General features: G+C 40.4%; 1 protein-coding gene across 8 annotated transcripts in view; it reads left to right on the top strand.

Annotated features, from left to right (window-relative positions):
- The window catches only part of LOC137615393 (uncharacterized), a 326176-nt gene that overhangs the window by 218941 nt on the left and 80302 nt on the right, over positions 1-26933 (top strand). For 2 of the 8 annotated variants that reach the window (XM_068345230.1, XM_068345221.1), the window contains exon 1: positions 20227-20343. The exons of 2 other annotated variants lie outside the window; for them this stretch is intronic. The gene's annotated coding sequence lies outside the window, so the exon portion shown is untranslated. Of the gene's footprint in view, positions 1-20192; positions 20441-26933 lie in introns of those variants that run through there. 4 more of the 8 variants (XM_068345227.1, XM_068345228.1, XM_068345225.1 and 1 more) reach the window with 4 other exon arrangements.

The following is a 26933-nucleotide window of genomic DNA, read 5'->3' as shown; positions in this document are numbered from 1 at the left end:
CTCTTCTCCCAACTCTGCAGTTTGTTCAACTTCGGAAGAAATATCCTTATCTCGTACAGAAGCTTCTTCCTCCTGTGAGATTCCGACCTCTTTTTCCGTTTCATTATTGAAGAATTCTTCTTTTTTGCTCTCCAGCACCAGCTCTTTTTCAGTAGAGTTTTCCATAACAATTTCTTCACTTGTTTCGAGTTCATCAGTTTCCTTCTCTTCCTCCGTCTGTGGAATCTCATCTTAAGGAGAAATGTTCTCATCTGCAGCAGCCTCCACCGAAGATTCATCCGAAACTTCATTTTCGAATGTGCTTTCCTCTTCGGTTTCATCACTGCAGACTTCGTCATCTTCCTCTCGCTCCACTTTTCCAATTTCCTCTTCTTCGTCCTCTTTGCTTTTTTCCTCAGACTTCCTGGTCACAGCCCAGAAGATCCCGCCAGCTATGACGGAAACTGCAAGAGCTACTCCGATGTAAATTGAGTGGTTTGAACTGGCGATAGAAATGACCCCTTCTTTTCTTCCGCCAAGTTGGAATTCGGGGAGAAGCTTTCGAAGGAGCCAATTCGAATTCAGCTGTTCGTTGAATCTCTCGGCTTCCCTCTGCATTTCCACCAATCCAAGTTCACACTGTTCGACTTCATCGGCGGCTCTCAAAACGCCACCGATAATAGGCAAGCTTCGCATCCACCTTCCGAGGATTGAATCCTGCGAGGCAGCTGCAACACCACAGTCTTCTGGGAAGCGCGGCGCCTCTGGGAGGAACCGAGAAAACCATCTGTAGATGAAGGACTCTTGCAAAGTCCTCAGCTGTCCCCCGAGTTCTTTAATAGGAATTTCGCAGGCAGCCTTCCGCGCTTGTATCGCCGACGCTGCTGCGTTTTTCAGGTGGATTCCTCCTCCAAATAGGGCTCCGGTCACACACACCAACACGCTCACGATGAATGCTTTTAATACTGACATATTGAACTCATGCAGATCGAGAGACTCGAATCAGCTATATTTTGAAAAAAAAATAGAAAATCTCTGAAGTCTTCAGAATCAGCTCTGGTATCTGGAGACAGTTGGAACAAGTCTTCAAGATTATGGGAAATTTGTCTTCAAGCGGGCGCTCGCACGAGCGCGCGTGTGTGTGTGGGCGCGTGTATGTGTGTGTGTGTGAGTGTGTGTGCGTGACGATCTTCAAGAGATTCAAGAGAATTGTAAATAATTTATTATTATTATTATTATTATTATTATTATTATTATTATTATTATTATTATTATTATTATTATTATTATTATTGCTACCATTAGGAAAAGTAACTTCATAAATAAACATACAAATCAAATAAAATAAACTAGAAAAAAAACAAAGAAGCTAATATCACAAACATCTGCTATAAAAACACGTTTAAAAACTCGCTACTTCGAAAGGTTTTTTTAAACAATTCGTATCATCCATCGACGCAGCTCAAATAACGGAAGCTTCTGAAAATTACACTTCTTGAAATATATTTCTTCTTTTGATACTTTCTAATGTACCAATTTGAGACCAAACCTTTTAGTATCATTTATATTTTTTTTCTGATTTATTTATTTTGCTGTCATGTGTTTTTCTTTTTACTGATTATCCGTCACAAGGGACTCAAAGAGTTGGAAGACCCAGGCCTACATGGCTGAGTACTATTAAGCGCTTGGTTCTTTTTGTCTTTTCTTGGCAGGTAATGCAGTAGGACTTGAACAGGTCGACATCCTCCCTTGTGATGTTTGCATATTTAGAGTATGATATTAGTTTTAGTTAAATCTACATTCCAAATTTTCTCAAATTATCTAAAACTGCTTATATTGATCAGGGTCCTTATTTTTTCAATTGCCTGCTCATATGGTTAAAAGAAATCAAAATGAGTGAATTACCTGCTCACGTATTTAAAAGAAATCAAAGAAAATGGTCATTTCAAACAAAACAGAATTAACTTCTCAGGTAGTTAAATTTAAATTGAACACTTGTGCTTGAAAAAACTCTGGCTACAATTTATATGGAAATGAAATATATGAAAATTATATGGAAATGTTTACCAGATATACATAAATCAATACTAATTATAAATATTCAAAACCAACTTTCAGTGTATAAGAATCCGTGTCAACACCAATATATACTTAAAACCACATAAAAGTGATGTTTGCATACAAATACCAGAATTACACAGTTTGCCTGAATTCTATTAGGCAAAGTGTGTAATAAGAACTACTAAATTTCAGTCATTTCGCGTAATGCCTGGAAATTTTAGTCTTTTCGAGTAATCCCCAAGTGAATCAGTCATTTCACGAAATGGCTAAAATTTTTAGGTATTTCGTGAAATGCCTGGTTACACAGTTTGCCTGTAACATATATATGCATATATATACACAGACATATATATATATATATATATATATATATATATATATATATATATATATATATATATATATATATATATATATATATATATATATATACAGTACATATACATATATATAATATATACATACACACACACACACACACACACATATATATATATATATATATATATATATATATATATATATATATATATATATATATATATATATATATATATATATATATGTATAATATATATGTATATATATATACATATATATATATATATATATATATATATATATATATATATATATATATATATATATATATATATATATATATATATATATATATATATATATATATAAACTATATTTATATGTTATATGAATACAGTATATTTGCATGTACTCTACACACACACACACACACACACATATATATAACGGATTTTGAGCGAAGCGAAAAATCTATTTTTGGGTGAGATAGCCATGTCGTCCTGATGGAAGTTCCTATAGGGTAGCTTCCTAGGGTATATTACAACTACGGCGATATTCCCAGAGAATTTACCTTAAGGTACCAGAATTCTAACTCCTGGAGCGAGTATCCCTCGTGAAAGGGATATCGCGACATATCAGAGGACGTATTCTAGACACGTCACATGGCAATCTACGACCTGAATAGAGATTCGTCTCGTAGGAGGGAGATTGACGAGATACGAATTCGGGAAAGAAAAAGGGGAGCCGCTCCCAAGGCTTCCCTATCCCCCGATTCGTATGCGTGCCTGGCGCCAATCCTGGCGCCATCTGTATTCCTTGTAGCGTACACGAGGTGCTACAGATACTGTATGTAGGGAGGGGTCCTACAGCCCTTTCTTAGAAAGGCAAGGGCGGGTCCATCAGGACGACATGGCTATCTCACCCAAAAATAGATTTTTCGCTTCGCTCAAAATCCGTTTTTTGGGCTCAAGCCATGTCGTCCTGATGGAAGTGTACCAGAGCATTACTGTATCTGTGGATTCTCAGAACGTGCCGTACTCCCCGGAGATATTTATTCCCGGTCGACTAGACCTAGAGACCTAAGATGTTACCGTTATACATCTTTTCAACTAACTATAAACTATGTTAGAGCTTCCTGCCCCCTACAGGGAAGAGTCCTACTAGACTCTGGAAAGTCTCGAAGAGTACATATATCTATGTATGAATACCAGGCAAGCTAATATAGTGGTCTCGCCCTATATTAAGTAAAGCATAGTTTGTAAAGGACCACTGCGTCAATATGAAATATCGACCAGTTTTCCGCACAATACTTGTATTGGCCAAAGGTTTTATATCCGCATAGGAGGAAAACCAATGCAACATAGCTTGCATAAAGGAACAATTCTATTAGAATTATCCCAGATAAGGTACATAGAATGAATGCTCAATTATACCAATAAATTGACACAGGTGAAGGAGACGCAAGGTTCTCAAGAACAAGCTTATTGACAGACAATAAACAGACAGGTTAACCACAATTATACATATATATATATAAGAAGAGGATAACCCAAAACTTTAAGCATAAGTATGATAGTAAACAGGGCTTGTTTGTCTGAAAGAAAAACATTAGATGCCACTTTTAAGATACCGAGGTATCAAAGTCATAAAAGCCTGTATTACAAATCAATGACATTAGCGTTAGAAACGCTCGGCACACATGTCTGCACTTATGCTAGGTTCACCTTCGGAAATGGAACAGTCTGGATGGGCAACACAGTGCCCTCACTTAGTTTGTAGTACAGTATGTAACTACACACTCACCCTGGAATTAATCGTCCCAATTAAGACCACTGTTCCTCGCAGAGTTAAACAGTAGGGTTAACACCGCGACCCACTGCTACCACAGATCTCTTTTAGTTCCTCTACTTGCTTCGCATAGTGGCGAAAGAACACTCTGGAAGACTTCCAGCCAGTGTATGAACGGAGATGTTCAAAATCCATACAATTAAAGAAATTTAGGAATGAGGCAACTTTCCTCGGATCGTGACCTGCGGGTGTATTGTCAGGATCCGCTCTGCGAATAAAATATGTGATTTTTGCTCTGAGTTGATTCAGAGATAAATTTGAGCCTGATGTTTCTCCCCTGAATAGTTGACCACCCTTGAAGTCTGAAGTTCTATGAAGATAGACCTTTAGGCATTCTACTGGACATAGAGATGCATCTTCTTTCAGAGGGCAGATTCTCCAGGGACCCCACCTGTTGGTGGGTAACTCATTCTTGGCGAGAAACATAGGATCCGGAAACAGGTTCAGTTCTTCCCCATCCAGGAACTGAACACGACCTGCCTCTCTCGAGAGGCTACAATTTCACTAACCCTGGCCCCGGACGCGAGTGCAAATTAGGAAAATAACTTTTTGTGTCAAATCCTTTAACGCACATTCTTCATTGCTCAACAGAGAAGCGAAATGAAGAACTTGTCTAAAGACCATGAAATGGGCTTTGGAGGTGCTGAAGGTCTGAGCCTAGCACAGGCTTTCGGGACTTTATTAAAGATCTCGTTACCTAGGTCGACCTGGAAGGCATATAGAATGGGTCTTGTCAAAGCAGACTTACACGCTGAAATCGTGTTCGCTGCCAACCCTTGACCATGGAGGTGGGGAAAAAAGATAAGCAGAAGTCTGTCAAGATCTCCTGCGGAATCTTCGCCTTGACAAAAGGCCACCCATTTTCTCCAAGATGACTCATATTGCCTTCTAGTAGATTTGCATTTATATTCCTCAATGAAGTCTATACTGGCTTTCGAAATCCCGAAACGCTTTCTCACCGCTAGGGAGAGAAAATCATGAACTGCAGGGTCCGGGTTTTCTGTAATGAAGCGCAGACAGTTGACTTCTGGACTCGCTGGGTCAGAACTGGATCTGGTAGTGGTACAAACTTCAGCTACAGTTCCAATGCCAGGAGGAACCACACGCTGTTCGGCCACTTGTGGGCCACTATTGCCGTTACCCTTTGAAGGATCTCAGTTTGTTGAGGACCCTCAACAGAAGGTTGTGAGGAGGGAACAGATAAATCTTGGACCATCTGTTCCAGTCGAGGGACATCGCGTCCACTGCTTCCGCTAAGGGGTCCTCGTACGGGGCACGTACAGGGGCAACTTCTTGTTGTCTTTCGTCGCAAAGAGGTCTATCTGCAGTTCTGGGACTGATTCAGAATGAAGGAGAATGATCCTGCGTCTAAGGACCATTCCGACTCTATCGGTGTGAACCTGGATAGAGCGTCCGCTGTCACATTGCGGACTCCTTGAAGGTGAACTGCCGACAGGTACCACTTCTTCTTTTCCGCCAATCGGAAGACGGCCAACATCACCTGGTTGAGAGGTGGTGACCTCGATCCTTGTCGATTCAAGTATCTTACAACTACCTCGCTGTCTATTACCACTTTATGTGGAACGAATGACGCGGGGAGACTTTCTTTAAGGTAAGGAGCACTGCCCTAGCTTCTAGAAAGTTTTATGAGAAAGGTCTTGAATAGCCTGGACCAAGTCCCCTGGACTTTTTTCCGATGAGAGTGACCTCCCCATCCCTCCTTTGAGGCGTCTGAGTGAATCGTCACCGACGGGGGAGGTGGCTGAAGAAGAACCTGACTTCTTTAGATGTCTGGCTTGGGACCAAGGCCTGAGAAGAGTACTTAGCCGAAGCGGCTGGTCTTCTCAGATCTCTTCACGCGTTTGATGCATAACTTCTCCAAACTCCGATTGCATCCTTTAGCTGTGCTCTTAGCACTGGGTCTGTCACCGAAGCAAACTGGAGAGAGCGCAGTACTCTCTCCTGCTCGTGTCTTGATATCCTTTCGGCATCTTGAAGTCTCTTGACAGAACCCGCTATCTCCTTCCTTTTCTTCGCTGGGGTGGAGAAACGGTGTGACAAAAGGTCCCAGTGGATCTTAGCCACTGGAACTTTTGAGATGGAGAAAGTCGAGACTTTTTCTGTTGATCTTGAAGCCTAGGTACTCTAGGAACTGGATCACTGACTGGAAGCTTGCAAGCATTCTGTCTCGGATGCTGCCCACACCAACCAGTCGTCCAGGTAGGCTACTACCTGAATTCCCTTTAGGCGAAATTGTTTGAGAGCTACGCTCGCAAGCTTCGTAAAAATCCTTGGGGCTATGTTTAGCCCGAATGGCATGGCTCCGAAGGCGTATAGTCTTCGCTGTAGCCTGAACCCTAGGTAGGGGGAGAGTCGATGGCTAATTGGAATGTGCCAGTAGGCATCTGACAAGTCTATAGAGACGGAATATGCCCTCTTGGGCAGTAAGGTCCTTATGTGTTGCAGTGTTAGCATTTTGAATTTGCAATTCACTATGAACTTGTTAAGTGGCGACAAGTCCAGAATGACTCTGAGCTTTTCCGAGTCTTTCTTGGGAACACAAAACAGCCTCCCTTAGAAATTGATGGGCTTCACCCTTTTTCTCCAACCGTTCTTGAACGTACTCCTCCATAACGGGGGTGGAGTGTTGGAAAAAACCGAAGGTACGGGGGTGGAGTGCTGTACCAGCTCCCGCCCAATCCATTCTTGAGTAGGCTGTGGGCCCAGGGATCGAAGGTCCACCGATCCCGAAATTTCAGAAGTCTCCCTCCTACCGGTATCACCTCACTTGGACTGCCGTCCTGAGGTCTTGCCTTCCTGACCACGACCACCCCTGAATCCCCTTCCCCTTGAGGGGCGTCTAGACGAGCCTCTGGCTGCTCTTCTAGGCTTTGCTCGGAAGGAAGTAGACTGCCCTTCGAACGCTGGGGTGAATGCCGTGGACTGTGTCGACACGGCCTGGGGTACCCACTGAAAGGTGGTCGGGGTTTGTGCCACGATCTGGGGCACTGGGGGCAATGGCAATTGCAGTTGCTGTTGCTGTCTAAGAGGCTTGGCTGGCCGAGACGGTAGCCTAGTCCTCATAGTCTTCCTCTTTGGTTGAGGACCCTCATCCGGGGAAGACTTTCTTTTGATAGCCAGGTCCCACTTCTGGAGAAGGTTTCTATTCTCCAAGGTGGCTTTATCAAAAACTTCTTTGACCAAGTCGGTAGGGAAAAAGGTCTTTTCCCCAAATGTTGGAGGAGATTAGTTTCTTTAGCTCGTGCCTCACTGTAGCCGAGGTAAACACGAACTCCCTACAAGCTCTCCTTGCCTTGACGAAGCCATAAAGGTCCTTCGTCACTGTGGCCAGATGAGGCTTGGCCACTACCATGAACATTTCATGGACCTTGGGGTCACTTGCCATCATCTCGAGAGTAGTCTGAAGAGACATTGAGGCAGTCAGTCTTTCTTTTGTATCGAGCTCACTTCGCAAAAGAAAGTCAGACAGCTTAGGGGGGTCCTTGCCGAACTGACGTCCGGCAATATCAGCCTCCAACTTTCCACTTAGAACGTAAGATGGACGTCCTTCCAATCTTTGTGGTCCATAGGCAGGGCCAGCGACAAGGGTTTACACTCCTCTAGGGAGGGGCAAGACTTGCCGGCCTCGATTGCTTTTAGTACAGCCAGAAACCCTTTCTGTAAAAAGGGGGAAGGCTCTAGTAGGCGAGGACACAAAGGAAGGGAGCTTCCTATTCAATGCAGCTACCTTTGAGTTAGAGAAGCCCCTCTCTTTCATCGAAGATGAAAGTAGAGCTTGAGCCTTAGCATGGTCATCACTATGACCTCCTTCGGCTCTGCCTCCTCCTTTGAAGCTGGTTCCTTCCTCAGCCGGACATAACAGTCCGGATATGGTGCCTTGCTGGGCCAGAATTCCACCCTCCAGGGGAACTGAGCCCAGCATATCCGAGATGACGATCTTTCCAGTCGTCATCGACATGTGCTCAGCATACCTCCATGGGTTAGCATCCGAGCACAAAGGAAGGTCTTTCACATTGAGCTTTTCTGGGGCCCATGTGATTCTGCAAGGCACTGCATTCGCAGTTCCATTGCAGCCGCCTTCTCCTGATTCTCCTTCTGCATTTGTTGGATCATTCCAACAATAGAAGAGAGGGCCTGTCCCAGCTCTACTGGGAGACCGGCCGATGTAGAGGGACTTGAACTTCATCCTGGGCTTCTGCAAGGAGGTTTTCCTCCTGACACCCGTCCACATCAGATATCCTGTCATTTAGCTGGATGTCTTGCATCGCGACCGCGACTTCAGCATCCACCTGGATCTGAACTTAGGGGATCTCCTCTTGAGGCTGGGGAATCACTGCCTCAGCTGATGCCTTAGGGAAAAGATACGCCCTCATCTTCTCACTTGGAAGATAAGGGCCAGAAGTGTACTTTTGGAAGCCCCTTACCCAGGTACGAAGCTTCTTCCTAGCTATTTAAATGTCTCATTGATCAGGTTAGTGCACACAGTACATACCTGAGGGTCCCAATACCGGAGATCATCCTTGGAGACAGCGTATGCTGCGTGTCTCCTACAAAACTCATGTCCGCAGAGGTTCTTGCTGCTGCCATTGCAGAAAGCACTTCCCCACTTCGGAGAGTCCTTCTGTAAAGAGAAGAAATTTCCATGAGTATCAAGTGAACTATGTATCACTGGATATGCATAGTATAGCATAACAATTCATAAATGAAAGACACACACTTGTGTTTCCCTCACAACCCATTGTTGCAGCCTTCCAGATAATAAAATCAAAAATGGTTTATCTCTACTAGAGTAACCAATGCAAGGTTTCCATAGGAAACAGGTGGAGCTCACACCTAGGCAATGATTTTAAAAATCCTGGATAATAGACGGGGAAGAACTCTGCTTCCTGTCTGAGGGCAACAGCAAAGGGCTGTGTAAGAAAACACAATAGTGTTAGAAGATACAGTGCTGTACCTAAACTTTTACTATAGTTTTCTTCTTACTGTATATGCTATACAGAAGAATACTAGTACAGTATAGGAGGATGTGTGCCGGCCTGCCTTTGCCGGCCGGCACACACCACAATTAGCTTTAAAGTATACTACTTAACAGCTATAGGGCGGCAGCCCTCTGGTTCAAATGCCTGTGCCGGCGGCAGCAGCTGCCGGCCAGCAACAGCCAGTGTTGGCCGGCAATGATTGCCGGCCAGCAACTACACAAGGTAGTACCCAGCTGCCGGCCACACTCTTGGTGACCGGCAGACAAGGACTGACATAAGCCGGCCGGCAAAGGTCCAAGACCGATGCCAGCCGGCAGCAAAAGAACCAGAAGACTACCCCTGCCCGGCTGCCGGCCTCACAGGCCGGCAGCCGGCCTCATAGGCCGGCTGCCGGGACAGGTACAGCACTAGAAGAAAATAGAATGGATGCCGGGATAAGAGTGTACACAACCCCCCAAGCCCGGCAACCGAAAGAGTGCATATAAGGAAGGGGAGAAACTTAATTCAGGCTTCCTTGACCAATGCCGTCCGGCTCTGCCGGCAGGCATGGATGAGGGACCAAGAGAGGTCCGGGCAGCACTCGAAAACATAAGACCCTTGCCGTCCAGCGTCTTTGCCGGCCGGCAATGGGCTTAGTCAATCCATATCCCAACCTATACTAGGTCCAGAAGTAGAATGACATATGGTACAGTAATACCCCTGCCGGCCAGCTCTGCCGGCCGGCAAGGTACAGTACAGTAATGGCTAGGCCATTACGGAGATAGAGGGGGAAGGGACAAGAGGGTCCTGCCAACCTTGCTTTAGTGACAGATCACCCGCAGCCAAGAACTCTGTCTTAGCCTAAGGGAGATCTAAGGGAAAGGGCCAGCGCAGTAGTATAATACCTGCCAGCTTCCAGAGCACCAAAGCAAGGAAGGCGTTGCAACTCCCAAGGGAAGATTTATCCTCCCCGAGAACAGCAACAGGACTTAGTCTGGTCGATCACACAAGAAGGAATCATAACTACAGAAACCTTCGACAGTGACCTAAGGGAGCTCAGCTCCCTTTGTAAGTGTTAGGTCAGCGAGGGAGACTCTGCCCCAAGCCAAACAACACGGACTCAGACTAAAAAACTCTGTTGTTCTGTCCCTCTTTGAACCAGACTCAGCAGGAACAGGAAGGTACAGTAACACCCTAGTATAGTTTTATCGAAAATAAATTCGGAAAAAACCACTTAGGGATAAGCCCAAGGCTTAAACAGAGGGAAAGGGATTGCATACCTTCTCCGAAGAAAAGAAAGCAACCGGGGAGTATGATAAAGTATACTAAGGCTCCATAAGCAATTAGCCTAGGCACCAAGAGAATCGATTACCTAATTCACCGAAACTCTCACGTATACAATCTTGGAAATATTCCACACAGTCTAAATGTATAAAATATAGCCTAAAGCTTCAATAAAATTTTAATTACACTCGGAAAAACCATAATCATGCATTAAGTACTAGGACCAAACGACTAGGCTACATGGCCTAGCGTAGGCCAGAATGGCGAATACTTCGCCAAATAATACTAAGCACGAAAGGAAATCCTATGTAAAGCTAAATAGCTAAATTTTATTAAGCAAAACAACCAGGAATGTCACTCTGACTAACTAATTTATACCTAGCGAGTGACAGTGTCCAGGACACCTCTGGTAGGCTACGGCTCTTGTATCAAAGATTAATCCTATTAATCACTCAAAATTTTACCAAGAGCCTACATTTATACATAACAGACACTATACTCAACTTATCCGAGGTCAACGAAGACGAAGAAGCCATGAAAAGTTGAATAAATCCAAGATTTGCGAGAAAAACAGGAAAAAACACCGAGTTGTTAAGCTACGCAAAAAGGAATACAGATGGCGCCAGGATTGGCGCCAGGCACGCATACGAATCGGGGGATAGGGAAGCCTTGGGAGCGGCTCCCCTTTTTCTTTCCCGAATTCGTATCTCGTCAATCTCCCTCCTACGAGACGAATCTCTATTCAGGTCGTAGATTGCCATGTGACGTGTCTAGAATACGTCCTCTGATATGTCGCGATATCCCTTTCACGAGGGATACTCGCTCCAGGAGTTAGAATTCTGGTACCTTAAGGTAAATTCTCTGGGAATATCGCCGTAGTTGTAATATACCCTAGGAAGCTACCCTATAGGAACTTCCATCAGGACGACATGGCTTGAGCCCAAAAATATATATATATATATATATATATATATATATATATATATATATATATATATATATATATATATATATATATATATATATATATATGTATACATAAATACATACATACATGTATACTGTTTGTACATACATACATCCCTAAATACAGCAGCCTTCTTATTCTCCCAACTGTTTATACATGCAAAAGCAAATGTAAAATGCATATCACCAAGTTATGGCTTAACCATGATATTTCATCGAGATTCCAGGTGTGGACAAGATATCTGTCCGCAAGCCACTGTACATTTTGTTCTTCAAAACGGAAAAACATCTTGAAATCACGATCAAGTGTGGGTAAACGGGGCATGTATTGTTTAACATGCCTCACATCCACAAAATCTGCCATCGTGCTGAGAATCGGACAGAACAACCTTTCTCTTCGAATTGCAGTCTGCTACTGACCAGACTCAGCTTTTTCCAATCATATGCTCTTTATATGAAGTAAAGGGTCTTCTTTATGTATAACCATTTACTTTTATGTGATTATAAGGATATGCTTTTGCTCTAAAAGTAGCTTTTGCTTGAAATGTTTATGAATACAAGTAGAAGGATTTCCTTCATATTTTGCAAGTATAAGCATATCCTTTTCTTTATGAATACCGCCCATTATGTTCATTCGAAAGCAGTCAACATTTCACACCGCATATTGCTTGTTTATTGTCAAATCCACACCATCGAAGCACTTAGAGGACAAGAAAGTTTTCAGTTTCTTCTTGAAAACCTTAATATCTTCAGTCTTTCGAATGTCTAGAGGGAGCCCCATATCAAAAGGCTCTAGAGCCTACAGTAGACATATACCTAGGTTCCAATAACTCAAAACCATCAGTAACTATCCTCGTGTCAACATGATTTGTTGGGTGCACAATATGTAGCAATTCTCTTGGATATCATAGACGACTAACTAATCGTTCAAGAATGAAATATTCAAGCACTTTTGACATGAAGTATTAATTCGAATTATATATATGTATATATATATATATATATATATATATATATATATATATATATATATATATATATATATATATATATATATATATATCTGATAACCAAGAGCTCACTTTCTCAGATTTAGGGAGTTTGCAATCACCAGTGCCATTATTTACTATTCTTGAAATTATGCCCGCAAGACTAGAATACTGTATGTTGACTGTAATACATAAAGCAGATCTCTTAGATACTTTCGAGTCTCGACATTCAATTATGATAGCTTCATGAGTTATAACACATATTTTATATAATTTTAGTTTAATGGGGTCGCCAAAGCAACTCCAAACAATACATGAATGATAGCATCTTGAGGTTTAAACCCATTATTAACCTTTCAGTTCTATTTAGTGTAGTTTGATTCTTCTAGAGTTGTATTTCTTGAATTATGATAATATTCCACTATAACAATTACAATTAATCGCAAGCTTATCAAAACTCCTCAGGATGTTTCTTTTAACAAAGGCAATATTTTGTGGAGGATGTCAAAGTAATCCTTTCAATATTATTTATTTGATCAATATTATTTATTTGTAGCTGATTGTCACGGATTGCATCAGTTATCTGGAACTCATTATTAATAGATATTCATTTGAATTTCAAAAAGGCTCATTGATATTTTTTTTTCTATTTTGTCTACCTTAATAGCTCAAAGGACACTTGACGCCTGTTCTTGGTATTTCATAGAATTTATATTTATAATATGTGCATATTATTTTCTATCATGGAAGTATTTTTCTAGATGCGTAAAAATTCTATGAATAAAATTTTGCAGAAACTATTTGTTCTTAGTTGATAATGTTCCGTTTGATATGTGTGTAGCCTACAGTACAACATTCATTGTCTTAAAAAGTGACAGATGCTTTCCATCCCAGCCTATAATGAAAATTTGTTTGCACTAGTATAAATTACTTCCTTTATTCGTTGTATACATTTTATAATTCACACATACACTTGAATGAACGCATTTAAAGATCCACGTAAAAATGTATAGACAAACGAGTGCTAAATGTGCAAGGTTGATAACTGTTCGCAAATATAGTTTATAGTTTGTATATGAAAGATCTAATATTATGTTGTTTCTGTTCTTAATATATTTCATGTAAGTGTTCATTACTTATCTTGTAATTTATTTATTTATTCCTTTCCTTATAGGGCTATTTTGCCTGTTGGAGCCCTTGGACTTAAAGCATCCTTCTTTTACAACTACAGTTGTAGTTTAGCTAATAATAATAATAATAATAATAATAATAATAATAATAATAATAATAATAATAATAATAATAATAATAATAATAATAATAATGTTTTAATATAGTTCCGGTCAGAACAAAATTTTCCAATAAAAATAATAATTTTATAGGAAAACTCCTATTTTATTGGAAAAGACATTCTTTTGCGGCTAATAAATAATCAGTAAGATAAAATAATAATAATAATAATAATGTTAATGTTAATGTTAATGTTATTGTTAATAATAATAATAATAATAATAATAATAATAATAATAATAATAATAATAATAATAATAATAATAATAATACTTTACTTTACTTTACTTTACTGACTGCTTTTCCGGTTCCGTACAGCAGGGGAACCCTACTCTCTACAGGACCTCCACCGTCGTTTTACCTTGTTCGTTCGGAGTATTTAACGTTTCATGTCGCGTATTGCTTATTTACTGTTAAATCGTCACTGTCAACGGACTCATGAAATAAGAAAGTCTTCAGTTTCCTCTTGAAAGCCTTAATGTCTTCAATCATTCGAATGTTTCGTGGGAGCATATTATATAGTCTCGGGGCCGCATATTTAAAGGCTCTTGAGCCTACAGTAGACATACATCTAGGTTCCAATAGTTTGAAGCCATCTGTAACTATTCTCGTGTCGACACGATTTGTTGGCTGCGGAATATGTAGCAATTCTCTTAAGTATTTTGGATGCCCGGTTCTGATAACTTGGTGGGTTATTGTACATATTTTAAATTCAATTCTGGCTTTAATTGGCAGCCAATGTAAATCGATTAGTATAGGCGTGATCCTTTCTCTAGGTGGGACACCTTTTATCAGCCTTGCTCCTCTGTTTATTATGTTTTATAATTTCTCAAGTTGCACTTTTGGTAAATTGTAGTAGATAGAGTTGCAGTAGTCAATCCTGGCAACAGCACAGTTTATCACAAGTTTCTTTACAGAATTTTAGTCCAGGTACATTTTTATAAACGCAATATTTCTTAGATGATAACCATCAGTTTTTATTACATCATTTATTTGGGGATTTAGAGAAAGGTTACAGTCTCTAAATGCACAAATAAATGATGTAAAAAAAAAAAAACTGCTGGTTATCATCTAAGAATTATTGTGTTTATAAAAAAGTACCTGGACGAAAATTCTGTAAAGAAACTTGTGATAAACCAGGATTGACTACTGCAACTCTATCTACTACACTTTACCAAAAGTGCAACTTAAGAAATTACAAAACATAATAAACAGAGGAGCAAGACTGATAAAAGGTGTCCCACCAAGAGAAAGGATCACCCCTATACTAATCGATTTACACTGGCTGCCGATTAAAGCGAGAATTGAATTTAAAATATGTACAATAACCCACCAAGTTATCAGAACCTGGCATCCAAAATACTTAAGAGAATTGCTACATATTCCGCAGCCAACAAATCGTGTCGACACGAGAATAGTTACAGATGGCTTCAAACAATTGGAACCTAGATGTATGTCTACTATAAGCTCCAGAGCCTTTAAATATGCGGCCCCGAGATTATATAATAAGCTCCCACGAAACATTCGAATGATTGAAGACATCAAGGCTTTCAAGAGGAAACTGAAGACTTTCTTATTTCATGAGTCTTTTGACAGTGACGATTTAACAGTAAATAAGCAATACGCGACATGAAACGTTAAATACTCTGAACGAACAAGGTAAAACGACGGTGGAGGTCCTGTAGAGAGTGGGGTTCCCCTGCTGTATGGGACCGGAAAAGCAATCACCAAAGTAAAGTAAGTAAAGTAAGAAATGCACCTAGATCTCGAACTTTACTAAATATCGGCACTGAGTTATTATTTATGTTCATTTGAATATCACCTAAGTTTCTCACGCTGTTTCTCTTGCCCTCCACCATGAATTTAGTTTTGTTCTCATTTAATTTTAGTTGTTTAAATATCATCCATTCTCTAACACTATCAAGGATTCGGTTTAGAGTTTCAGTAGTGTCAAGTATATCATTTATGGAGAAGTAAAATTGTGTAACATTTGCAAATAGTTTGAACTTCACGCCATGCCTTTGTAGCATTTTCGATAGACCAATAGTATAGATGCAGAATAAGATTGGGCCAAGTACACTCCCCTGGGGTACCTCTCTGTTTAAGGGTTCATATGATGAATAAGAGTTTCCAATTTGTACACAGTAATTTCTATCAACTAAGTAGTCTTTTAGGTATTCGAAGGCTTGATCTTCAACGCCGATGGACCGTAGATCATTTAGTAGCAGTTCATGCACAACTGTATCAAAGGCAGCACTGAGATCGAGCAGTATTAGGATACCATATATTTTCATCCATCATTTCTAGCATATCATTTACAACAGAGCAAATGACTGTCTCCGTAGAGTATAGTTTTCTGTAAGCAGATTGGTTGTCAGGCAAAGCTTTTATTACTTCTAAGTGGCTGACTAGTTGTTCAAGAATTACATATTCAAGCACTTTTGAGATAAAGGACAGATTTGAGATAGGTCTATATGAGCTTAATTCCTGGTAGTCCAGTGCATTTTTCAGAACTGGTGTGACTATAGCCATTTTCTCAGATTTGGGAAACTTACATTCACCAATGCTTACATTTGCTATTCTCATTGTAAGGACAGTGAGACGAGCGTCACCAAGATCAACTGATACTTTATTTGAATGTGCACGGAAATACATAACAAGGTGCGGACGGAAACGTAGGATTACGTTGGCGCCAAGTCAGATTGAAGTGCCCGCCAAAATATATGTGTTTTCTTACACTTACAAATATATGAATTATGGGTTAACAAAAACATGTCATGAAACGATACATATATCAAAATGTAGCTCTGGTAGAGCGGAATATATATACATAGGACACCACAGTGTGGCGAAGAGAGAATTTAAATAAATAAGTAGTTTGTCGATTTTCTGGACGACGAAGGGATCGGTGTCCTTACAAGTACTCCCCCCCCAAGACATCGGGCGGCGTAGAGGGCTGATGATCAATCTTCGTATCTCTTCGGGCGTCGGAGGGTTCCTCTTGTTTTTGAACGGAGGGGCGCGCTGGCGGTCGGTGTAAGGATCTCTTCCTCTTGACGTCGTTTGATGATTTTTCCTTCGTTGGGCGGCTTGTTTTGTGGCGGAACTCTGGGTCTGCCAGGTCCAGCGGAGGCGGTGTCGCTTCCTTCGAGAAACGCTGGTTTCACGCGGTCTATAGAGACCCAGTCCTCTTGGCCATGGACGTCGAGAAGGAAGGCTTTCGTTGTCTTTTTAATAACCCGGTAGGGACCTCGATAAGGTCTAGTCAGTGGTTGTCGATGAACGTCGACACGGACGAAAACGTACTCGCAGTCATCCAGGCTTTTTGGCTTGAAGTGCTTGGTTCTGTCCTGGTAAGTTTTGAGACACGGCCTGAACTTCCTGGCGATATCCCTTAGGTGATCCAGCTGCGTGTCATCGGTTGATGAGGGGAAGAATTCGCCAGGAACTGCGAGCGCTTCCCCGTAAACTTTTTCGGAGGGCGAAGGTTCGCCGTCTGCGCGAGGGGCGGTGCGAAGGCCGAGGAGTACCCAAGGAAGTCGTGATTTCCAGTCCCCGTCGGTGCAGCTCGCCATCAGGGACGCCTTGAGGGCGCGGTGCGTTCGTTCGACCATGCCGTTTGCCGCGGGGTTGTATGCCGTGGTGCTGTGGAGCGTCGTCCCCATCAGGTTCACCAAAGCCAGCCATATTTCTGAGAGGAAAGCCTCTGTCAGTCGTGATGTCGTCAGGAACGCCAAACCTGCTCACCCAGCTTGACAGGAGGGCTTCGGCACATGCTTGAGTCGTAGCTTCGGTCATCGGCGATGCCTCCAACCACCTCGTGGAGCGATCGATGATCGTAAGTAGGTAGCGAGCGGATCCAGAAGGGGGCAATGGTCCCACGACGTCGATGTGTATATGTCCGAAACGTCTTTTTGGCTGGGGAAAATCGCCCACCCCCGATTCGGTGTGACGGCTGACCTTGCTTGACTGGCAGTTGATGCATGACCTCGCCCATTCCCGGGCGTCCTTTTTTATCCCTGGCCAGACAAACTTTTCAGACAGAAGGCGAGCGGTGGTGCGTCCTGAGGGGTGCGAAAGTCCATGGATGATATCGAATATTTTCCTTCTGCAGGAGGCTGGTACCCAGGGACGAGGGCGGCCCGTGCTGGTGTCGCAAAGAATAGTTACTCCTGCTGGTCCGAGGGGAACCGCACTTATCTTGAGCGCGGATGGCTCCGTCAGGTGAACCTGTGCTTCTCGGTCGGTGCGTTGTTCGGTTGCGAGATTAGCGTAGTCGATTCCCAGGTGGATCGCGTCAATTTCAATCCTTGAAAGGGCGTCCGCGACTGGGTTTTTCTTTCCTGGGACGTAACGTATGGTGCACCCGAATTCGGCGATTGATGCGAGATGACGTTGTTATCGGGATGACCATGCGTCCGTTGATTTCGTGAAGGCGTGGACGAGGGGATGATGATCCGTTGCAATCGTGAAGGGGGTACCCTCCAAGATGTGCCTTCGACAGGAGTTCGTTCATCGGGAGCATGTCGGCGTCTGTCAATTGGGCCCGTACGTCCTGTGGTAGGCATCGTAGAAAGATCTCGCGAGATAAGCTAATCTCACGTCGTCGGCCGTTGCTGTCTGTTTCGGGGAGCATGAGCAGGCCGGTTAGCTCGTCCCACGCCTCGACAGGAGAGGTGTCACCCATGGGCTTGCCGGCGAGGTCCAGTACTTTCTGTGCTCTTGCTGAGACGGAGAGGGAGTAGATACCGATGAGTTTCGTTCTCAGGTCGTCGTATGAAACTTGGCCGGCCTGGGCGTAGAGCCATGGGGAAATCTTGTCGAATACTTCTTCAGGTATGGAGGTGAGAACGATGTCAGCCTTGGCGCAGGAGTCGCTGAGTCTAGCGACGCGGAAGAGTACGTCCGCTCTCAGGAACCAGGAAGCGGTGTTGTGTTGAGAAAAGGGCGGCAGTTTGACTTTGGGCGTGGAGGCGTGGCCGTTGGGTGCGATGGGCGTGTTGCTTCCTACATCGTGGCCAGACGACGAGTCGGCGAAGAGGTGAGAGGTTGATATGTCGGTTAAGCTCATCCTACTGCCTTACGTTCACCGAAGTGTGGGAGAACCAAAGGCAGGTTCTTGCCTAAGGTAACGGAGTATGTAGAAGGTAGCACGGCCGTAATAAGTCCGTTAATGGCAAAGCCAAAACCGCTGTTGCTACTTTCAACTCCGGGGTCACCAGTTGTAAGGACAGTGAGACGAGCGTCACCAAGATCAACTGATACTTTATTTGAATGCGCACGGAAATACATAACAAGGTGCGGACGGAAACGTAGGATTACGTTGGCGCCAAGTCAGATTGAAGTGCCCGCCAAAATATATGTGTTTTCTTACACTTACAAATATATGAATTATGGGTTAACAAAAACATGTCATGAAACGATACATATATCAAAATGTAGCTCTGGTAGAGCGGAATATATATACATAGGACACCACAGTGTGGCGAAGAGAGAATTTAAATAAATAAGTAGTTTGTCGATTTTCTGGACGACGAAGGGATCGGTGTCCTTACATCATTATTATTTCGACTAGACTAGAAAAGTCTCTCTCTCTCCGATGACTTCAGATATTTGGCATAGGATCGATCGTGCAGTTTGTTTTCTTTGCTCTCTTGATAATTCTGGTGATGTCATCTTGTGTTATGTTGTTAAATCGTATTAATTTTGTCTGTGTGTCTAGTGTATCATTAATTTGATGTTGAGTATTTACATTTGACCTGGTTATATTTTCAATTTTGTTTTTAAAGAATACTAGAAAATTATCTACTAGTTCCTGGTCACTGTATCCACCAGGTAGCTTCTTTTCTTATACTGTACATTTTCCATTATACCATTCAGGAGAGGATATAACTTATTTATGTCTGTTGCTGCTTCGAGGATCTTTCTCTTATAGTATTCATTTTTTTTTCTTCGTAGTAGGTAGTTATATTGACACGCAGCAGTTTTGTATTCTACCCAAAGACTCAGTTTTTTACCTATTCCACTTTCTTTCTTTAGATCTTTTTCCCAATTTTTTTTTACCAAAGTCTCTCCATCAAATCAAGGAGATTGGTCTTTTACGGTTATAGTCTTTTCCATCGGTAGGCGCATGGTATCATATTCACTTTTACTCATTATATTATATGTGGTCATAAGGCAGTTAGTACACTTAGCTCCTAACAGACGTTGGCCATCATGATCACAGGGAATGTTGATAGCATCATTTATTTTCTTTGTAACTTCTTCAATAAATACGGTAGGAGAAAAATTTGATATATGTCTAAAGTTTATTTTCTTTACTAACAACAACAACAACAACAACAACAACAACAACAACAACAACAACAACAACAACAACAATAATAATAATAATAATAATAATTCAACCTTTACAAATAGAATAGTCCATGTTAAATAATGCGATGAAATTCCGTTTTCTATGACATTTGTGTCACTTGTTGCTATGACGACACGAAAGACACCAACAACCAAAACAAAAACAAGATAGTAATCGCTCACTGAGAGGTAATCCGATAATTTAACATTTCAGAGAGTTTGCCTACTTCACACGCGACGTACATACTCTATTAGCTGTGAGGTAATCGGTAAGAAAGCGTCACCAGATAAATTATTCTATCCATTGGCATTTTTCGCATTCTACTCTAAGGCTGTTTTTGTAGCCTAAATTGCCGGTACTTTACTGTAAGGGCTGTTTTTGTTGTGTAAATTGTAGTTTGTATTATGCAGTCATGGTTATGATATTTTGCTTTGATTTTATACTGTATTTAGTCATTTCATGTTTGAATTAAACAACCAGAACCAACTGTTATGAACATGAACTGAAATAGCCAACTGATAGGCTAGGCTAGGCTAGATCTTAGTACAGTTCTGCTTTGTAAATTTATTAGCCACAAAAACAAGTCACTATAAAGAAAATGAGAGGGAGCCTTTGTACATTAGCGGCCAGTTCCTCCCGTGTGTATAAGACTGGGCACTAGCGAACCTAAACTTCTTACCCCCTAACCTAACCTACATGCCATGTCCTTACTTGCCTAACGGGGGTTAGCACCCCCCTGTGATCCCACTTATACTGCCGTCATCCTACATACAGGTGGCCACTATCATACATACACCCCAACGAGAGTTTTCTTAAAGGGAAAATTTTTTTTTGAAAATGTTGTCCTGGCCGGAACTCTAATAAGACCGTTGTTTTCATGGTCTTTACCTAACCTTTTAAATTAGGTTAGGCTTAGCCACCTATCCAGGTTACCTGTGAATAATTATTTTATTAATTTGTAACTAAATACATAAAAATATATTTTTCTAACTGGTTATCTTATGTTTTACCCAATTCTGACAATGATTTTCGTTGCAAATCACCCTTTTGTGTTTTCCTAACCCCAATAAAGAAATAATTATGGAGGATCCTAGAGGGATACACAGGAATTTTGGATTGGAAAACGACTGGCTTGCACTTTTTATATAATGGTAAAAAATGTACAGAAAATTAAAAATAACCTGTTGGAAAATATATGGCTTATATGATAGTTGATAATGAAAGTACCCTAGAATTACCCTCAATACAGATCACTTGCGTCAATTGGTGTTTGCCCTGGATCCCTTTGCTTGCAATTGAAAATTTTTAGCTGGCTCGTGAGGATTTGGCAAGCAATAGCATTCATGATTTGGTGATTGTTTCACGGATATTTTTACGTTAGGATGAGCAACTACAGCTATAGATTTCTGTATAGTGAACGGAGAGTCCAATAAATACTGTACAGTGTAAACAATTACCTAAATGGATGAAATTAGAATAAATTACTAAAATAGATTAAAAAGCCCTTTGGGGATGTTTCCTCTTTCAATAGCATCGATGATAGAACTGAAAAGGATTGGTGATCAAAATGGCTGTTGTAAGATTATATCTCGGAACTTATGCATAAACGCTTGGGAGCTCAAAGTGACAGATAATGATTACCGGTACGTCATACATAAAACTGAAAAGCTGCCACAAGCGATCACATACAAGGCAACCCCAATAATCCACCATCAGCCTCCCAGAAGTATACAGTGAATTTAGACAATGATAGTGGTGGTCAAAATTTAGTTTATTGACGTATAAGTTATCCTATTAGCCCCAACACTCATTAGTCGTACAGAGAAATACATACGCCAAAATGGTTGGCATTACTTTAGTCCATTTCTTATAGCGAGTTCCTGTTTGGATAGAAATTAAAAGATGTATTTATCAACAACTGTAGTTTGATGGGTGAAATTGAGATAGACTTAAAATACTGGTAGGTATGCAGCTACCCAAGCCCGGTTAGGTTAGTTGCAAGTAAAGTAAGCCAACTGGCAAAATTGAGTTAGTCTTGCAGGGTAGGCTAGAAGTACAGTATTTAACTAATCCTATATTACTGTTTCCCACTTGAATAAGGGAAAGACTTGGTGATTAAAGTCACGTTAAGTGGGCAAACCTTAGGCCAGGACATACTCCATTAATTTTATAATAACTAAAAGAATGGTTAATGCAGTTTGCAAAACTACATTCACACCTTACATTTTGAACCAAGGGATGATATTTAATCTTTTCTTAGCATTTTTAAATCTTCACAGTCTGAATAATTCAAGGTTCAATGAGATGTTGGGTTCATGATCAGATTCTGTTTTTAGCAATGTATTGTAGGTGAGAACCTTTATCATGTTTTGTTTTTTCATGTTGAATTGTGGGAATGGAGAAATTGTGGAAATCTGATTCGTTCTTTTGTTGTATTTTCATCCAATTAACTACAATTTTGGAATTTACGTATCATTCCAATAAACCAGCTTCAGATGACGTTAATTATTTTTTTTTTTTGTGAAGGTACAATAAATGCTCTGTTGACTTAGCCTGTATCGGTAAATTTAATTATTTAAAGCCATGGATTAGATTTTTAGTGGCAATTAGCTTTAACTAATGGTTTTTAGTTCTTTGATATACTGTATCTGTAAATTCTTTAGTAAATGTCATGAATATTTTTTGCTTCCAATTACCAGTAGTACAGTATCTTAAATAGAAAGGCAAATCAACATCTGCTACTTTTTATTCTGAATAAGGTATACAAGTGGATCATTAAAGTTTTCAAAATGATACAATATAAGTCAGATTAGGGAATATGGGTCCCAGTGGACCCAATTCACCTCCGGCAAGTAATTGGGGAGGACCTACCATCTAGGTTAGGTTAGGGAGGTTTGGCTAGTTAGCTTGACTTCTTGTATTTTAATTGTCTTTTCCCCTCACCCAAAAAGCCTGATTTCTCAGTCTTCCCCCATTCTTGTTTTTTTATAAGGGGTTTGGTATCTCGGAAACTACCAATTTTCAACAGATGAAGGGGTGATTTCTTCAAAAGACATTACGGTACTATGTAGAGAGATTTTATTTTGAAGCCTGTAATCCAGCCCTGGTTTAAACTGTAAATTTGTTTTTTTTTTACACCTGTAATTGAGTCAATGGAAATCAGTTGTTTTTCTGATAGTCTCAAATGTGATTTAGAAGAATTTAAAAAAAATTTCTGCGAAACACTTGGTTAACTCTTAGCAGACACTCCACTATTTGGTAGTTGTGTTTTGTGTTGGGTGAAATTGGAATTAGGACAAAACAGAGATTCATCCTAACCTAACATTTTATAACATCAGGTGGCACATCCTATCTTCCCAAAGGAAGTTCCACCCCTCCTTGAACTCCTTAACATAACTTAATTGAGGGTGCTGTAAATTACAGCGCATACGCAAATTAAAATACGCTTCCTAGTCTAACTACTTCTAGGATGCCTGGCCATCCTTTTATACCTTACCTCTTGAATGCTGTTCTTTTTATTTTTGTTTTATAATCAAGTATAGTGCACCACAGTTACTGAATTCTGTTTTGGTACTACATAAATTTACCCAGTATGTTTACATGCAATAAAAAGTGTTTAAAAATCAGAATTAAATTTCCATGGTCACTTAAAAGTGTATCAGCTATGTGAGGATGGATCAAAGGTATAGTAGTATGAAATACAAGTGACAAAATAAATTGATAATCTTGTCTCTTGTCACTCTAGTACTATACCATATATTTTACCTTGTAACTAGCTCATACTTTTGACATTCACCATGCCTTGGTTTTACTGATTATGCGGGCATTTCCCTATATAGGCCTTTGTTGAAATAGGCTATGGTTTTATTTGGAAGGCAATTATGTTATTTTAAAATATTTGGACTTAATAGTCAAGGAAAATTTTGAATTGCTCAAGAGTGAATCATAAAGTAAAATACTGTAGTGCTTGAATTGGAGAATAACAATAAAAGTGAAAAAAAAAAATTATTAGACCAAAATTTACAGGACCAAAAGATAGCAGCAGCAAATGTTCAGTGTAAACCAATGCTTGTCTGGGGGGTATCCCTTATGAGGGTGTTTAGGGATCAATAACCCTGATCCTTATCTGAGTAGGTTAGTGAATGAGAAGTAGATGATGTAGGTGTTGGAACACAAAATTAATGTGTGGTTAATATTGATGTTTTCACTTTTCTTAAACGTGTAAACAAAAGCACATTTCATTTTTGTTTATTTGGAAATTCACATTGATTTACAAAATGCCACTTTTTTTTTTTTTTTTTTTTTTTTTTTAAGAGATACTGCAGATTATTTCTCTCTTTCTTACCCATTGATATTTGGTTAAATAATCTTAGGCTAAAGTGATATGCAAGACAGTTTTACTTTCCTTTATATCTGATATCTGTATTTCCATAATTGTTATAATTTTATTTAATATCTATTCACTTCCTGTACTTTTCAATATATTTGAAGTTTGATTATAAATTTGGTACAAAGTATGATATTGTTTTGAAAGGACCCGGGATATAAATACGAGTCTTCTTTTTTCCATTACAATACTGTAACTGAGTTTTGGGCAGGATTATGTTAGTAAACTTCAGAATAGCCTAAAATGAGGTAGTTGTTTCATAGCTTGAAAAGTAAATTCTTTTTCTTCTGTTACCCTTGATTTCTCTATTTTTTTTTTTTTTTTTTTCATTTTTGGAATTGCATCATTAGTGTACAAAGCAGTATCTCCACATATTATTGTTTATTGCAATACATTATTATATACCCCTATGTTACTGTATAGCATCTCCCTTATGCAAATGTGTCAGGGTAGGTTAAGCAATGTTTTATGAGTGTTGTAACCATGTGTTTTTCAATATTAAACTTACCCGATAATCATGTAGCTGTCAACTCCGTTGCCCGACAGAATTCTACGGAAGGGATACGCCAGCGATCGCTATACAAGAGGGGGGTGTACTCACAAGCGCCACCTGTGGCCAGGTACTGCAGTACTTCTTGTTGACACCACCTCAATTTTTCCTCTGTCGTGCCTCCGGCTAGACCTACATGGATACGCTGTTGATTCTGGAGTTTTTTGCTCACGATTTGGTGATGTATTTGCTCTAGAGTTTAGCTTTCGCTATTCAGGAAGTTTTATCATTAGCTTAGCTAGCTTTTGGAATTAATTTGATTAATTATGGTGACGAAGAGAGTATGAACTCTCTTTCACTTTTAAATGGCCGACCCTTCCCTTAGACGGAAGTGTTGGTTTCTAAGAGAGTATAGGCTCTCTTTCTTAATTTTGCTTAACAAAAGTTATAGATTTATTTTATATCTCTCCGCCTTTTATAGGCCTCTTCGATTAACTTCCTTTTATTATAAACTTATTAAAATTAATTTTTATATTTGTTTATATTCGACCTTTCCTAATAGTAGGCGGTCTTTTCTTGGTACCGAAGTTAATTAACATTGAGCCCGTCATTTCGGTTTTACCTGTTAACATATTATGCTATTTTAATGTTTTTGAAAGAATTTCTTTGATAGTCTCGTACTGTTTTCAAAGTTGAACTAACGTTTTGTTTTGTCTCTGCAGTTGTTGACGTTCAGAACGTTCAACTTGCGCTCTATCGTTACGATAGAGAGAGAATTTTCACGGTGTCACGTTGCAGTAAGAGTAACCGTTCCTAGCGTTTTGTTCATTCTTTCTTAGCTTAATGGTTTTAATTCTAATAAAGGAACTTTTTATTTGGGAAATATTTCAGTTTTTTTTTTTCCTTTAACAGTAATATGTTTTAACGATATATATGATTGGGCTCTTCTCTCAGGTTCTAAGTCAAGAGAGAGAGAGAGAGAGAGATAGAGACGGAGGGAGAGAGAGCTGGATAAACGTTTCGTTCAAGCGAGTAACGTTGTTATCGTTTTTGCTCTTCTCCCTAGTCTCTTTAGGGGAAGAAGGTAAACGTTTCTAGAGTTTTATTCTTGTTCTCAAGCTTTATGTGGTGAGAGATTTTAAACGTAGTTTATTTGATCTAGTGTTTAGTCTCTTTCCAGCCACTGAATTATTTATCTTTCATTAGATTTTTCTGTTACATTGTAATTCTGTTTTCGCAATTTCTAACTTTTAAGGAAGGATAGAATTGCGTGTTTCAGGTACAAACCACTTAAAGTTTCGAGTTCAGTGAAATAAGTGCAAACAGAAAATCAAAAGTGATAAGTGATTAGCGCAAAGTGTGTCAGTGTTGTGCGTGAGGGTACTTCTGTGCGTGCCAGTCGTCCTCCCAGTCCGGGACCTCTTGCAAGCTCCCAAGCCCAGGGGAGAAGCAATGTCGAAGGGCAAAAGGGTTCGGCAGGCCTTGATCGGCGCACAGAAATATCCTCGGTGGTTGCGGGCGTGTCTTACAGAGACCGTCACTCCCACCCGCAGACGATTGAGCCCTTTCTGGGCTCCGACCTGTGCCGCGCAGTGAAATACTCCTAGAGCACTATTTCTAAGGAATATAACTGCTATATATTACCAGAGAAAAAAAGCATAGGAATGCCAGGTTGAACCCAGCTCGCTCACCTATATAAGATGTCGGTATAAAATACTGGGGAGTGATAATTCACAACCAGAGGTCTCGCACTATTTAGATATCTCCTCTTCAAAATCCCCGCCACAGCGAGGTGCCGTTCAACACTACTACCACTAACCCAACCCACGCCAGTGACGTCACTCCTTTATAGCACTTGTTGTTATTAAGTCCAACATGTTTTTTTCTTGTGTTTATCCTTGGATTTATCATTATTTTATAATCGATGGCCAATTCCCATGATACCCCATCGAAGTTAAGTACTTTATCCATGAGTTTTAGC

The sequence above is a fragment of the Palaemon carinicauda genome, chromosome 21 (genome assembly GCF_036898095.1).
Source record: "Palaemon carinicauda isolate YSFRI2023 chromosome 21, ASM3689809v2, whole genome shotgun sequence".
NCBI classification, from domain to species: domain Eukaryota; kingdom Metazoa; phylum Arthropoda; class Malacostraca; order Decapoda; family Palaemonidae; genus Palaemon; species Palaemon carinicauda.
This window is presented reverse-complemented; position numbering and strand designations above follow the sequence as displayed.